This window comes from Schistocerca serialis, chromosome 10 (genome assembly GCF_023864345.2).
Source record: "Schistocerca serialis cubense isolate TAMUIC-IGC-003099 chromosome 10, iqSchSeri2.2, whole genome shotgun sequence".
Classification (NCBI taxonomy): Eukaryota; Metazoa; Arthropoda; class Insecta; order Orthoptera; family Acrididae; genus Schistocerca; species Schistocerca serialis.
The window spans coordinates 88754335-88771809 of record NC_064647.1 but is presented as its reverse complement, the minus strand read 5'-3'; positions in this window follow the sequence as shown (position 1 = coordinate 88771809).

Sequence of the window (17475 nt, the reverse complement as noted above, 5' to 3'; positions counted from 1 at the left end):
TTTCCCTCGCGTTATTGGCAAGTGGAATAGGAAAGGGAATGATTAGTAGCCACCCAGGGCGGTCTTGAACCGTTTGGAAGCCTTGAACACATTAGGATAATGGGCTGCCTATGACCTTGACAGAGCACTATTTTGTTAGAATAGACAAAGACAGTAGATAAGCGAGGTTCTAGATATACTTTTATTTACTGATAGTCACGTTAAATGAATAGATAATATAATATAATCCACAAAGTAACACTTTTAGCATTCACAGGTTAGTGCTTAAAAATCTATGTTGGCTGAAGAGGTACCCTTCTAGATTTGAGATGGGAAAAATCGTTAATCACTTTTAAAACGTACATTTTTGAACATATCACGTTCTGCGGACATCAGCGATAAACTGGTTAATCTCTCTTGAAGCATTATACTTCTTAATTCACATTTTACTCTTTCCGATTTGGAACAGGACCATTCTGCACTGCAGTTGGTTAACATCATGCTTCAAAAGATTCTCTATGCGATTTCTATACTGTGGAATGTATCTTCAATTTTGTTTTCTTTCAAAAGGTGATATACACTCCTGGAAATGGAAAAAAGAACACATTGACACCGGTGTGTCAGACCCACCATACTTGCTCCGGACACTGCGAGAGGGCTGTACAAGCAATGATCACACGCACGGCACAGCGGACACACCAGGAACCGCGGTGTTGGCCGTCGAATGGCGCTAGCTGCGCAGCATTTGTGCACTGCCGCCGTCAGTGTCAGCCAGTTTGCCGTGGCATACGGAGCTCCATCGCAGCCTTTAACACTGGTAGCACGCCGCGACAGCGTGGACGTGAACCGTATGTGCAGCTGACGGACTTTGAGCGAGGGCGTATAGTGGGCATGCGAGAGGCCGGTGGACGTACCGCCGAATTGCTCAACACGTGGGGCGTGAGGTCTCCACAGTACATCGATGTTGTCGCCAGTGGTCGGCGGAAGGTGCACGTGCCCGTCGACCTGGGACCGGACCGCAGCGACGCACGGATGCACGCCAAGACCGTAGGATCCTACGCAGTGCCGTAGGGGACCGCACCGCCACTTCCCAGCAAATTAGGGACACTGTTGCTCCTGGGGTATCGGCGAGGACCATTCGCAACCGTCTCCATGAAGCTGGGCTACGGTCCCGCACACCGTTAGGCCGTCTTCCGCTCATGCCCCAACATCGTGCAGCCCGCCTCCAGTGGTGTCGCGACAGGCGTGAATGGAGGGACGAATGGAGACGTGTCGTCTTCATCGATGAGAGTCGCTTCTGCCTTGGTGCCAATGTTGGTCGTATGCGTGTTTGGCGCCGTGCAGGTGAGCGCCACAATCAGGACAGCATACGACCGAGGCACACAGGGCCAACACCCGGCATCATGGTGTGGGGAGCGATCTCCTACACTGGCCGTACACCACTGGTGATCGTCGAGGGGACACTGAATAGTGCACTGTACATCCAAACCGTCATCGAACCCATCGTTCTACCATTCCTAGACCGGCAAGGGAACTTGCTGTTCCAACAGGACAATGCACGTCTGCATGTATCCCATGCCACCCAACGTGCTCTAGAAGGTGTAAGTCAACTACCCTGGCCAGCAAGATCTCCGGATCTGTCCCCCATTGAGCATGTTTGGGACTGGATGAAGCGTCGTCTCACGCGGTCTGCACGTCCAGCAGGAACGCTGGTCCAACTGAGGCGCCAGGTGGAAATGGCATGGCAAGCCGTTCCACAGGACTACATCCAGCATCTCTACGATCGTCTCCATGGGAGAATAGCAGCCTGCATTGCTGCGAAAGGTGGATATACACTGTACTAGTGCCGACATTGTGCATGCTCTGTTGCCTGTGTCTATGTGCCTGTGGTTCTGTCAGTGTGATCATGTGATGTATCTGACCCCAGGAATGTGTCAATAAAGTTTCCCCTTCCTGGGACAATGAATTCACGGTGTTCTTATTTCAATTTCCAGGAGTGTATTTCCGATACACTATTAGTTCCCCATTTTTACTAAGAATAATTTGAAGTATTCTGTTAAATGCAGACAATACGTTTCCATTTCTACCTCATTAATGGCTTCATAATAAATTTCAGCAAATTCTTTGCAACTTTGTCTCAGCTCTTCGGAATTCAGAGTTTTCAGATGAATAAATAAACCAAAACGTTGACTAATGTTCTCACACGAACTCAATCGCCGTTTCAGATGAAGGCTCAGGATGTCAATTATGGGAGAAACTTTTCTACTTTGAATTTCTCTTTTCCATACAGTTGACCCGACAGTGCAGAGCCATCAAACAAACTATGGCGTGAGCTCCTACGTTTTGTTTTTTGAGATACGTCCTTGTAATCAGATTCCGGGTTTCTTTCTTTGGCGGACGATCCGAAGTCATCAAATTTATCCCTGAGGTTAATGATAAAATTATCAAGTGAACGAACAAACTAGTTGCAACGTGCAGTATTATTGTTTCTTTCTGAAGACAATTACTTGTTTTGTCTATTCTTTCCGATACAATACTCCAAATTTCGGTTAGTATAATAAATTCCAGCTTTCCCATTTCTCCGGACAGACTAAGAGCTTCGCCTCTAGTTTCTCTTGCCTGTTCTGTATCTTCTGCGATGGTCATCAACGTTTCTATAATTTGTTTATTACCTTCATGCAAGGCGCTTACTGCATTAGCTCGGGCTGACCATCTGGTTTGTGAAAGACTTTTAACGACTTTTTTTGAACCTAAATGTTCTGTCAGTATATTCTATTGGTGGGTAGAGCTCGACAAAAAGTTGTACACTTTCTGAACCATTTCAAAAAACTTCGTTGCCTCTAATAAACACCCAGCAGCTTGGACACCTACCAACTTTAGCGAATGTCCTGTAAATGGCACAAAAGTGGCAAATTGACATCTATCCTTGATTCCTGCTTGTAAACTCTGTTCATCGTAACAATAAACCTGATGTAAACATTACGTCATGTATTCTTCCACGTTTGCTTGAACCTCATCGGATTTCATTTCACGTGGAGTAGAAGCCAAACTGTGACCAGTACAATCAAGTACAATCATATGGATACGTTTTATGCTGTGTTACACTTACAGAATGTGCGATAATACGGGACAACAGCTTTACCAGCGCATTAAACTTGGGACAGCACTGGCCAGCCAGTGATCCAAGTAACCTGTTGCAGTTGAGACGTAAAAAGAGACGAGCAGATAAACAATATAGCTTCGAATGTCGTTCAATTTTTAAAGGAATGGAATAATATTCGGCAAAACTCCAGCACTACCGCGAGCTTCTTAGGTGACCAGACGGAAAGCATAAAATACTCTCGTTTTTACCTGACATAGTGTTTTAACTACAAACAAGAGTGATGAAAATTTCTAACTTATACACAGGGTAGTTTTTTTGAATGAGCTGTGTGTGATGCAAAAGCATACTGCAAGGATTTCACCGTACTGTTGAATACTGAAGCCACTAAAGGTATTAATTAGAGTCAGTCGTCTGGTAATCTCTTATCTCCTTCCTTATCTGAATTCGAGAAATACATTTCAGTTCTGGGAGTGTCACCTGCTACGTTGATAACGAGCCTATCAACAAAAGAATCCACGAAGCCACCCAAGCGCCGCATTTTCTCTTCTTCCTTTATGACGTACCATTATACATCCCACCCAAATCCCGTAACTTGGCTGGATTCAGTTGTAATGGTACAGTGGCAAATGTAAAAATGCAGCATTTGTATGGTGTGTTCGATGCTGTGAAAATGATTGTTTGTTGTATTTCTTTTGTGTTAGTGGAGGTCGAAATGCACCCGTTTTAGCTCACTCAGGCTGGCGTGAGTAGGGAAGAGCTATACTGACGTGAGGTCTGGAACATGACAAGGGATGAGAATTCAGAAAGCGGACGTAATTAATTTGATACTTAACTTTAACCAATTAATGATGAACGTCGCTCATGATTCACAATATTATCTATTCAGAATACATTCTTGAAGATAGTTCTTATAGTAACTGAATAGGGCGCCTTGCTAGCTCGTAGCAAATGACGTAGTTGAAAGCTATGCTAAACTGTCGTCTCTGCAAATCAGTGAATTATCGTTAGCAAAGTTGGCTGTACAACTGGGGCGAGTGCTAGGGAGTCTCTTTAGACTGGACCTGCCGTGTGGCGGCGCTCGGTCTGTAATCACTGATATTGGCGACACGCGGGTCCGACGTATACTAACGGACCGCGACCGATTTAAAGGCTACCACCTAGCAAGCGTGGTGTCTGGCGGTGACACCACATTTTCTACGACACTTATCTACATCTGTAGTACAAAACGTAAAGAATATTTGGTTTTTCATTTTTGCCTTAAGAAATTAAATTGTTATGTCTCCTAAATTTAAGCAACTTTTATTAACAGTATTTCATAAAACATAGATAACTATGAACTTGTATTTGAAATGAAAACAGGAATTTCGCGTGTAATATGTAATTAGGAACAAGAAGACGTTCATAATTCACAAAAGATGATGGTGAATTTTACAATTACGAGACGTAGGTAAAACAAATTAAATGAGAAAAGACAATGAGTCAGACGAGATTTAAATTGGCAAACCATTAACCATAGTAAATTCTCATGCTATTATGTTACTGATTCGGCTGTTGGTATATGTGTCTCAGCTGAAACTAACACATTCTCTCGGAAAACTTCAAAGCCGATTATCTCTGAAAATGTTTGAAAAACATTTAGAACAGCCTATTTCTCGGCACTCTTTAACCTTGTTCCATACGTGTGTTTCATTGCGGAACACGAAGCAGCCTCAGCCATTTTCGTACTGCACATCAGCGCGACAATCAGAGCGCAAGAGTGCAGAGGCTGTGACTGTACACGATTTTTTAAATAAAAACTACATAGCTAAAGCGTAATGAAGAAACACGTTGATGGCTGTTAACACATTTCAATATCTTAAAGTTTCATCTAACGTAGATTGGTGATAATTTATGTAGTACATAAATAGGACCTACTTCCAAGAGCGTAACAACACCAGGGTGCGTGTGCTACGACTTCTGAGCAATCATCGCGTTTGTGTTTGTTTACATCAGATTTATTCTTATGATGAACAGAGTATAGTGGCTTACTGCAGTTGCGTGCGTGAACTCCGAGATTTTGGTGGCGTACCTTAAGAGATGCAATTTTTGTCTTGCCACAAAATGTTGAACTCGGTTGTACAATCATTCTGTCGGAGTTATCGTGCAGTAATTGCTGCTGTACTCCATTCGATTTCAGTGTGTTTTCCCTTTATTGCCGAACAAAGTGAAACAGTAGTCGGCAGGTACACTTTAGAAGCTTCTAGAACTACAACTTCAACCTGTGTTCGATTTTCTGCAGCAACAATGTGTGTGTGTGTGTGTGTGTGAGTGTGCAAAAACCACTGACGTATCCCACAATCTTAAAAGATTTTTGGATAAGTAAATAAATAAATTTAATATTTGTAAATCAAAAAGCGAGTCGTATAAACTTTGTAATTTGTGAGAACAAGCACAGTATAAATTATGGACTCTATGCAGCAAATACACCACTGGCCATTAAAATTACTACACCTCGAAGATGACGTGCTACAGGCGCGAAATTTAACTGACAGGAAGCAGATGCTGTGATATGCAGATGATTAGCTTTCCAGAGCATTCACACAGGGTTGGCGCCGGTGGCGACACCTACAGCGTGCTGACATGTGGAAAGTTTCCAACCTATTTCTCATACACAAACAGCAGTTGACCGGCCTTGCCTGGTGAAACGTTGTTGTGATGACTCGTGTAAGGAGGAGAAATGCTTACCATCACGTTTCCGACTTTGATAAAGGTCGGATTGTAGCCTATCGCGATTGCGGTTTATCGTATCGTGACATAGCTGCTAGGGTGGTTCGAGATCCAATGACCAATGTGGAATCGGTGGGTTCAGGAGGGTAATACGGAACGCCGTGCTGGATCCCAACGGCCTCGTATCACTAGCAGTCGAGATGACAGGCATCTTATCCGCATGGCTGTAACGGATCGTGCAGCCACGTCTCGATCCCTGAGTCAACAGATGGGGACGTTTGCAAGACAACAATCATCTGCACGAACAGTTCGACGACGTTTGCAGCAGCATGGACTATCAGCTCGGAGACCACGGCTGCGGTTAACCTTGACGCTGCATCACAGACAGGAGCGCCTGCAATGGTGTACTCAACGACGAACCTGGGTGCACGAATAGCAAAACGTCATTTTTTCGGATGAATCCAGGTTCTGTTTACAGTATCATGATGTTCGCATCCGTGTTTGGCGACATCGCGGTGAACGCACATTGGAAGCATGTATTCGTCATCGCCATGCTGGCGTATCAACCGGCGTGATGGAATGGGGTGCCATTGGTTACACGTCTCGGTCACCTGTTGTTCGCATTGACGGCACTTTGAACAGTTGGACGTTACATTCCAGATGTGTTATGACCCGTGGTTCTACCCTTCATTCGATCCCGCGAAACCCTACATTTCAGCAAGTTAATGCACGACCGCATATTGCTTGTCCTGTACGGGCCATTCTGGATACAGAAAATATTCGACTGCTGCCCTGACCAGCAGATTCTCCAGATCTCTCACCAATTGTAAACGTCTGGTCAATGGCGGCCGAGCAACTGCTTCGTCACAATACGCCAGTCACTACTCTTGATGAACTGTGGTATCGTGTTGAAGCTGCATAGACAGCTGTACCTGTACACGCCATCCAAGCTCTGTTTGACTCAATGCCCAGGCGTATCAAGGCCGTTATCACGGCCAGAGGTGGTAGTTCTGGGTACTGATTTATCAGGCTCAAAGCAACCAAACTGCGTGAAAATGTAATATATTTGTCCAATGAATACCTGTGTATCATCTGCATTTCTTCTTGGTGTAGCAATTTTAATGGCCAGTAGTATAGCTTTAGACTGTGATGCGTCAACTGTTAAAACTGAAAATTAGTTATTAGAAATGCCTACATCGACGAATACAACAAGATTCTAAAAGCTCGTAAGAGCTACGTAGGGTGGTGTCCTATGTGAACGGTAGCTCACTATGCCATTACTGACAGACATGAGTTGTGACGCCACATTAGTTTTGTGGTTGTGTGTGTGCGTGTGTGTGTGAGTGTGAACCCGGCTTAAGCCGCTTCACGTGGTGCCTGTTCCTCTCATCGGGAACAACGCCACACGTGGTTAACCATCGAGGCACGTGCTCCTTGCAGGGGGCGACAAAAATATGGAAAGTTCTTTTACGAGGGTGGTTTAAAAAGTTCTCGGAACGGAATAGAAAAAAGTACTTACATCACTGAAACTTTTTTAATTTTTCAATGTGGTCTCCCTGCAAGGTGCCAAATTCACATGTCTCTTTGAGGCCTGCTTGTAGACCACTATACATAAAGCATTGTCATAGCTTTGTCCTCATTAAGCTTTTATGTGAATATTATGATTTTCTGAAAAATTCAAGTTGGCTTCCGTTAAATACTCAGATTTATGGCCTTTAATAGCTATAAATATCAAGAACCTTTCAACAGGAATGCTTTCTTTTATGTATCGAATTATAAAAGTTAGCTGGTCAACATGAGGCAGATAGGGGGTACTGTCAACGCTAATGGAAAAATATTTCAGTAATTTAACTTCAGTTACAGTTTTTAGGGCCTGTTTTCCTATTGATCAATAAACTCATTACAGATACTCGCTGATAAATAACAAGTGTTACCTTTTCCAGGACTCCCCAACTTTTGTAGGTGATCTGCAAGAAGTGGATCGAATTCATTCAATATTTCCACACATCCCACATAATTTCCATTGTTGGGTGATCCTAGGATTCTATTGTCACCGCGAAACGCAAGCCCTCTCGATGGCAAAACTTTTACAGCACCTACAATCTGTTTAAGAACATTTTTCCTGTAATCCACATCTTTTTGATGTTGAGATAATAATTCTGTATCTATCCACCAGCTGCTTTACTTCGTGCCAGGTAAGTGATCATAGATTGCCTATCTTCTGGGCTATTTTCATGTGTTAAAATTATGTGATTAATGTGCTTCCAATCATTACATCCACTCGGAGAGCATAAAAGATTTACATCAGAGGGGGTAAATAAGTAGCGTGAAAAACACAGAGTTTTTGGAAGGCGAGTACAACAACCATTTTCTTTCAACGCTTTCATTGTTCTTTAATTTGCGAATAAATAATACTTTGTTGAAATATCTAGTAACTAATGTAACTTTTGTAGCTTCTGGATGCCTCGGTATCGCTTAACTGCTGCATTCTCACGAATCTTCCCGCTGTCGATACACAGCATTTGAATCCACCCGATTTCGACAAGTAAGAGAAATACTCCCAGCCATGTTACAGACCCCTGGTAATTCTCTCAAAATCCCATCATTTTCCGACAGTAATATTCAATCACTTAGAGGTCTGACAGGTAGACGCCTATCACAATGAGAAAAATAACACAAACGCACAGGAGGAAATTAAAATTATGCAGAGTATGCATGGACTGTACAAAGAAATTCTGAAGCATAGCACCTACATTTCATCGATATCGAATGACTGACTATAAATATCCCTCCTGTACATGACCTAATGTCGTTTATCGTATTTCTGTGACTACAACGCCAGAAATACGACAGTGTGATGGCGTCAGAGTCTTTGTTGACAGTGCAATGTCTCTCTCCTCGTTATTTTTGCAACACATAACTGAATAAATCTACCAACTACAAAAGCTTTGCTAACATCACCTGGTAGAGAACTCTGTATTACTGCTTCCCTCTCTTCCGATATATCGGGAAACAAATACCGACGGTGTGTTGGCATCAACAATGTGTGCTGATACCATTAAATATATATGTATTGGTCCACTTGAGCAGGCGGCCAGTGATAGAAGTCGCTTCCACAGACCTGTGTAAAGTTTTTTTGCCTGTACTGAAGCGGTCGCAGGTTCGAATCCTGCCTCGGGCATGGATGTTTGTGATGTCCTTAGGTTAGTTAGGTTTAACTAGTTCTAAGTTCTAGGGGACTAATGACCTCAGCAGTTGAGTCCCATAGTGCTCAGAGCCATTTGAACCTGTTCTGAAGCAAGATAATATCAACTATCAAATGAATAAAATCCTATGACCAATACACTGGCTTTTCAGCTCTATAGTATTACGCTTTCTGGTGCAAATGCTGTCTGCGACTTGGAATCATGTCACTCCATTCAACCACATACCTGCGTTGGATCCCATGGAGATATCTTTTAATGATTACAGCCACTGGCGAATCATCTTCGTGGCACTCTGATATCCCAAAACGAGTCACCTTTTTCGAACGTATCTGCTAAGGAAACCATACAGCAAAACTTCAGAATGGGTTTGGACAGTCTCTCTGCACCTTGTAAATGGTCCTCAGTCTCTGCCTCACCCTCCGCACAGCTTTGTTCATGTGATCGTTTAAATTTAAGTCAGAACTCTGGAGAAGATGGAGAGCACTATATCCACCATGTTCTCCATCCCGTAGAGAAACAGGGTGAGATAATGCTACAGGACCGTGTTTTGATCATTTAGTGGAAATGGGAACATGTTGTCATAGCTCTGCCAGCTATGTACAGTGTGTAAGGCCAAATGAAGCTTTCTCCTGCAACACTAGAAAGTACAAAACACAGTACAAGCAGTTAGAGTGGTGTCTCTTTTTGGGAAAATTAGGAAGCCTCCACATAATACGGGAACTGGAAGAACGATGAGAATTTGGCTACTGCATTGTAGTGCATCTCCAAATTACATACAGGTACTACAGTCCAAAGGAGATCTGCATCCCTAAGGGTGCATTCATAACTGTCACCCAAACATACTCTCCATCCTTGTCATGTTGAACCATCCAACAAACTAACAAACTACGAACTATAAAAACTCGGCTACCACAACCTGGTAGATATTACTGCATCCTTCTTTTCTGATATATCGGGAACATGTACTATCAGTGTGCTGACATTGAACATATGTGGCGATCCTATTAATAATCCATTGGAGCATGTGGCCAATGATTGAAGTTGCTTGCTCAGACCAGTGTAACATTTCGTCAGCCATACTGTAGGAGGACCATATGCCACAGACTATCAATCACAAGAGCGGGTCCCTGTGCTGTTTTTAATAAGTAGTTTGATACATTGTTTTTTCTGCTGTTACACATCCAAGCAGTGAATGACAGCAGCTTTGTGTACCGCCATACATTTTGTTTTTCCACCATGACTTCGAGATCTGTGTTGCATACTAAACTGATATTAACACATTTCGTTCCATTGGCTCTCACAGAAAGCTGGACATCACATGGTGCAAACTATGCAGATGCAGCTCCCACAACACACAAAAATGTTGAAATAAAACTCAGAGCCAGTGTTTGTTGTTGACAAAAAATGTGGAAGACATCACACCATGTGGGAACTATAATAGTTTGTTGCTTTGTTGAGCGTTTCCAAACAGCTGTCCATAGGTGATGATGTCTATATTTAATCTCATCTTCCACAGTGATGGGATGGCAGATGTTTTGGTGTTCTGATTCGATTGATTCCTTATATTGCAGCTTGTATGCAAACATGGTTTTTGTGCTCGCCAGCTGCGGAAGGTGTTGCTCCCACCAAGACTTTCTCTATCTCAAACAAGTGGTAGCAGTCAATTATTATATGGTAATAAACAGCTTACTAGTGGACAGACTCACATTTCAGCGTATTTCCCTCAATTTATATGTATTTTCCATCAATTTTCACAATTGTAAGTGATTTTATGTCACTTCTACCCAAGCGATCATGATATCACTTCTCGCCACATATTCTAAAACTGCTTTTTAATGTAGTACAGCTGTGAACACCTAGCTCAAATGGACTATTTTTCTGGTCAGATGGTATAGTACAGCACTGTATTCAAATCCATCCAGTCTTCCAACTACATATTTTACAGTTGCGGTGAATTTGCTCTGAATGTCCGTTGTGTGGTATAACCTGCATTCCACTTGTATACAATTCTGTGTGTCACCCAGAGCGCTATCTACCCGCGGTCTCTAACAGGAAACCTCTCCATACCACAATCAGCAGAGCACTACCAACACATGCGTAATGAAACATGTCCATCTCTGGAAAACCTGTTTTGACACCCTCCTCTTGACGAATGAAGATTTATGTGATATATTCCATTGTCCTGCCGCATCTTCAGTTTCTTAACTACGGTGATTCTAATTTAAAGGCATGTGTTTGTGAGGCACTGCAATCTCCATGTATACATTTGCTTGACAGATGTTGTATGTGGAAGAAGCTGTGTTCTGTTCCTGGCGTTAGGGCAGCATAGCATGTAACTTCACATGTGAAACACCACTGCTATATGTTTGTCTGTTTCCTTGTAAAAGGCAATCTCCATTGCTGACTATCATTTTATAGAACTGATGTGAGCATTGTATAATTTCTGAACCATGATCAGATGTGAACAGTGGATGCTATACACCTTCAGAAAATTGATATTCACCTGTATCGCAAAGAGCCTATTTTTTTTTTCTTGTAGAGGGAAATAGTTTTAGCATCTGAAAGTTTGTCACCATAGTGAATGGGATGGATAACTTGCAGGGTGGATGTCGGTCAGATGTTGGACATATATGTCCTGCATTACGGCATTAAGAGCGTTGCAGTCCTCATGACTAATATCTTGCAAAACGCGTGGTTTTAACATTATAGCGTGTTTAAGTGCAGAACTAGCAGCCTTAGGAGGGTAAGTGTTTATGTTCTACAATAATTTCTCTCAGTAAGTTTTTGGTACTGATTGCAGATACAAGAACAATACTTAAGAATTTATAGGGCAGTTGAATTACGTAAACGTGATGACTGGGTGTTGTGTGATGTCCTTAGGTTAGTTAGGTTTAAGTAGTTCTAAGTTCTAGGGGACTGATGACCATAGATGTTAAGTCCCATAGTGCTCAGAGCCATTTGAATTACGTAAAATGCTTCAAACTCCATCCATGTGGAGCTCCACATGCATAATCCGCCTGTTATATTGTCACAGCACTCTCATGTCTACTATATACCAATAACGGGTGCTAACCTCCTCGACATGTGCTCATCTGGAGAGATCTTCTGCACTCGGATGGGTGCCGTGAGTGAGACTGATGTGGAACAATCTTCACTGAACAGCAGTTACAGATTAAGATGGCTCTGTTCCTTCACGAGACTTTTGGAATGTAGAGGGTATAGTAGCCTACTACTTCTGGTCACCTGCAAATTAAATAGGTGACAGAGTTGTAGGAAGGGTAGGTCAAAGACCATCTTTCAGTCTCCAACTTTATCCTGAGAATGCGAGAATGCTCTTTGACTCCCCTCCACATACGGAAAGATGGACAATTGTAATCATAAATTATGCACTATTATCTAAGTGCTACAAATGCATAGATAACCTAACAGCAGCGGTGTAGAGCGCTGTCTGGTATAGTTTAATGTTTATGTTCGAGAATTAATCATGAATGGATGTACTGCCCAGTCATGTATCTACTCTCTTAACCTAGTATGCAGTTAACGAGAAGTAGTGGACAGGTAGTTTAGCGATGATACAGAAATTGAGAAGCATGCTGTCATGTCGTTGGTCGGCGTTGTAATTGCGGAAAAACTGGTAAAATTACTAAAATTGATTGCACTATCAACAGTGGCGCTTATTACAGTACATTGTGCCATATTAACTGAGTCTTTTCCATCCCATCTGTCCACTAGTACACTGTTGATTATGACTTAATAATTGACTGATACTACCTGTTTGAGATGGAAAGAGCCTTGGTGGGAGCAACACCTTTCATTGTTGGCCAGCACTGGAAAGTGATCGTGTACTAGGTGCTATACAAGGAATCAATCAAAACAGGACAAAGAGACATTAGCCACCTCGTCACTGTGGAAGATAAGATCAAATAAAGCGGTCATCATCTTCAGAAAGCCGTTTGAAAAAGCTTCAAACTCTTCCATTTTTCATATGTTGTGAAGTCTTCCAAACTTTATGTCAATAAGAAACACCACCTCTCTTATTTCAACCATCCTGTGTGTTGTAGAAGCAGCATAGTTTACACCATGTGATGTTCAGATTTTTATGAGAGCCAGTAGATGTCGATTTAGCATCTGACGCAGACCTGAAAGTCGTGGAGGAAAACAGAATGTATGGCGGTGTACAAAGCTGCAGTCACACACTGCTTTAGTGTGTTACAGCAGAAAGAACAATGTACCAAACTGCTTATGAAAGAACAACACAGAGACCCTGTCCTGTGATTGGTAGTCTGTGGAATATGGTCCTCCTACAGTATAGGGGACGAAACTTTACACTAGTCTGTGCAAGCAATTTCGATCACTGGCCACTTGTTCCAGTTGTAACAGTTGTGTTACTAAATGTGACACTTCTGTCACTCAATGTAACTGGGTTTTCTCTTTTGATGCTGTCAATTGTCAGGATGAGCATTCTAAAGCATTCTGTCAGGGTGAAAATATTAAATAAATTAACTTTTCTCTCTTAACAACATGTGGGCAGGGTGGGTTCTTCCTTGGCTCGGGTATGAGGTCGAATGAAACATCATTTTTACATAACTTTTATTGAAGATTTGTACAACTGTATCTTACGGGATGTTCTGGTTCGGAGAGCGGCAGCTGTGTCGTTTGTGAAGTCTTCTGCTGCGGCAACGGCGGCGGCGGCGGCGGCGGCGTCTGATTACGCGTAGCGGTGTGTATCTCGTGTCGCCGTCTCGCCCAGTTGACTGGAGACGCGCAGCGCGAGGTGGCCCGTTTAATTATTGCGAGCGAAGTCGTGCATCGGATGGTGATACCTTGGATGTGGCGTCCCAGTGTTTCTCTTCTTTAAGCGGCCGCGTGTGTTCTGTGTCGACCAGCGGAGCGGCGCGGCGGGGCAAGGCCAGTGTCCCGAACTCCAACCATGGACTCCCGCTTGCCAGTCTTCGGCTGTCAGGTCTTCATCCCAGCTCACAGGTGACTGCTGAGGTGAGGCCGTCTCCTTCCCGTCCTCACGAGTCACCCGGGTACGTAAAAATCAGACTTCAAATACCTTTTAACTTCTGTCTTCTGGCGCCGCGGCTGCTGCTTGCTATTCCATTACAGCGGCCGACTTGGTGCGTCTGTGCATGATGCAGTCTCTTCTTGCATGACGGTCTTCAGCACCGAAACTGACTGAAAACTACTGCTACTCTTCTTTTCTTCCTTCGTCTCTCGTCTTTGTCTTCGTCTTCATCTCCGTCTTCGTCTTCGTCCCCGTCTTCATCTGTCGGGCCCACCGCGTCTCGCGTATTTATTCACTTCAGTTCACTGGAGGTGAACGACTTCACGGCCATTGCCTCTTCTGTCACGTTGAAAAGCTTCTCGAAGAATCTTCTTAACGTCGGTCATTGGCTCTTGGAATGTAGGCGGGGGCCTCTGATCGCATGTGACGACTGAGAAACACGTGAGCCGGTCATTGCCTCTTCCGTCATGTTGGAAAGCTTCTCGAAGAATCTTCTTAACGTCGGTCATTGGCTCTTGGGATGTAGGCGAGGGCCTTTGCTCATATGTGACAACTGAGAAACACGTGAGCCGGTCGGGCGATGCCCTGACGGCTGAATCGACAGCGCCCGCTTATGTGGAACTTGCTGACTTCACGGTCATTGTCTCTTCTGTTCTGCTGTTCTGCCCGCTGAATGCGAGTATGTAACTCTCTAAACTAAACCAAGTTTTCCATTTATATTCTAATTTCTAGTTCACTTTGATTTCACTAAATTATTTACTTAAGTACCACTCAACACAGTGGAGTAATACCTGTTTACTTAATAGCATCGCCACATATGGTCGATGTCAGCATGCAGACGGTATTTTTTTCACTAGATATCAGAGGAGAGGGAAGCAGTAATACCTTATAGAATTCTCTACCAGGTGATGTTAGCAAAGCTTTTGTAGTTCATAGTTTTATTCAGTTATGTGTTACAAAAATAACGACGAGAGAGGCATTGTGCTGTCAACAAAGACTTGGACACCATCACACTGTCGTATTTCTAGCGTGGTAGTCACAGAAATACGATAAACGAGATTAGGTCATGTACAGCAGGGATATTTACAGTCAGTCATTCGACATAGATTAGCTGTAGGTGTTATGCTTCAGAATTTCTTTGTGCAGTCCACGCATACTCTGCATGGTTTTAATTTCCTCCTGTGCGTTTGTTAGCTATTTTTATCATTTCCATAGCTCTCTACCTGTTAGCCTTCTAACTGACGGAATATTGCTGTCAGAACATGATGGGATTTCGAGATAATTAGCAGGGGTCCGTAAGTTGGCTTACTCACTGAAATCAGGTGGATTCAAATTCTGTACATCGAAGCAGGTAGATTCATGAGAATGCAGCAGGTAAACCATACCTAGATGACTGGGGCAGTTGAAAAGTGAGCCCTGTACCGTTTCTTCTAAGTACAGTTGGCAAATATATCACAACCTCTTATATACGTCTCGAGAACTGACTGCAATGAGAGAATTAGGGGCTAAACGGTGGTTTCTACAGAGGGACAATCAGCAGCAGTAGTTCTGTCTTTTGTTTCCTCGATAAATAGGAGCTAACATTCTTCCGTGAGTTGTGTGAGCGTATAACTGGATTGCGTGACATCTTAATAGACTAGATTTACATCCATATGGTTCCTTGGCAAGTTATTTCCTATTCCACATGCGAATAACGTGAGGGAAAAAAGAATGCCTACATGTTTCCCAGTGAGCGCTAACTTGACGGATCTTATCTTCGTGGGCCTTATGCGAAATGTACGTTGGTGGCAGTAGAATCCTTCTGCGGTGAGCTTCAAATGTCAGTTCTCAATAGTGTTCCCTCCAGGGTTTCCGATTAGAGTTCTCGGATCATCTGCCCACTAATTTGGCGGGAGGCTATAGGAACACTTCTATAGAACTGTATTGTGAGGGAAACCCAGATCTGCAGACTCTTACACGTCTGGGATGTGGCTGCCAGGAGACAGGTATTTTGTTATTGCTCGTGTGTCAACCTTCTCGGGATATTGCCAAAACACATCTCAGAATGTTTCGGTTTACTGGAGGGATGAGGGGAAGCATATTTTTCAACATCCCAGTGTTTACCACATCGACATTTAAGCATCGAGTCCTTCTGGAAGGACAGGACAACTTTTGCGGATCTGGAATCATTAACAGCTATCCGGCACGGCCAGCGGTACAGCCCAGGAGGAGGTTAGCGTCCTGGTGACAGCTGTTCATAAGCAATCTGGGGGTGTAAAAGATAGTGAAACATCCTACTGTCCCCATAGACCGACAGGTCTCAGCAGAATTACTTTCGGAACAGAATACCAGAATGCTAAGTGACTTGCTTGCACCAGTATGTCAAGAAAACCGAGTGACAGAATCCAAATAGCGATGGATGTCGTCATCTATTACTGCCGTTACCACCCGAATTGGTATCAGATGAAGTGTTTACCTAGCCTGTGAGAAGCCTCCAGAGACATCAAGGAAGAATCTGTAATAGGTACCTGGCGAGTGTAATTTGATTGCAGGAAAAAGGAAATCTCATCATCAAATTAGCCTATCAATTTGATATGGACGACGTGTCGCCTGGCGTGTGCATGCAAGACTGAGAGTACCAAGGATATGATTCGAGAGTTGGAGCATTGATCAAGCGTTTTCCCATTGTGATGAAATTTTTTAATGGAATCTACACAAGGCGAGATGATCATCTTAGTAAAATTAACTATACTGTCGAATTTATAAAGTGACTAATAGTATAAACCTGATATTTACAACTTCTCTGCGCTGTTACCTCAAGGGACTTTGTATGTGATGACACATTCATTTATCTTAAGAGAGAGTTCGAAAATGAGGAGGTGTTAATCAGGCAGTTTTTCGGTGCAGTGAGATTTTTAAACAGAACCTGTACAGCATGAGATGATAATCGTAATAAAATCATTGTATTATCGAAATTATAAAGTGTTGTGTAGTTGTGGTGTACGTACTGTAAGACCTTCGGTACACAAACCAACAGATTATTTGACTTGTCGCTCTAACGAAGTAAGCGAGTGTCTACAATATGTCTCGTGGTCTTATCGTGGCGTTTTTATCTTCTGCCGTTAGGTCAGACGATAGAATTGCCACTTGCACGCTTAAAGTAGCAGATTGATGGTGACCAACTTTAAACAGAACTTGATTAATTTTCACACACATTTATTAAAATAATAACAAGCATAAATATTACGTAACTTCATTCTGGATGCTATTAACAATTGACAATCTGAAGTTCCTTTGGTCTTGGTACGTTAATCTTATTCTCACATATCTCTGATACTTGTCAAAGTTTCTATACATATATCTTCATGGCTATGTACAGGAATATGGTAATGTTATTAGGCGCAGACTGAAACTTGACTATAGACTGGTACAGACTAATGCAGACTGGTACAGACTGGTGCAGACAAATGCAGACTGGTACAGACTGGTGC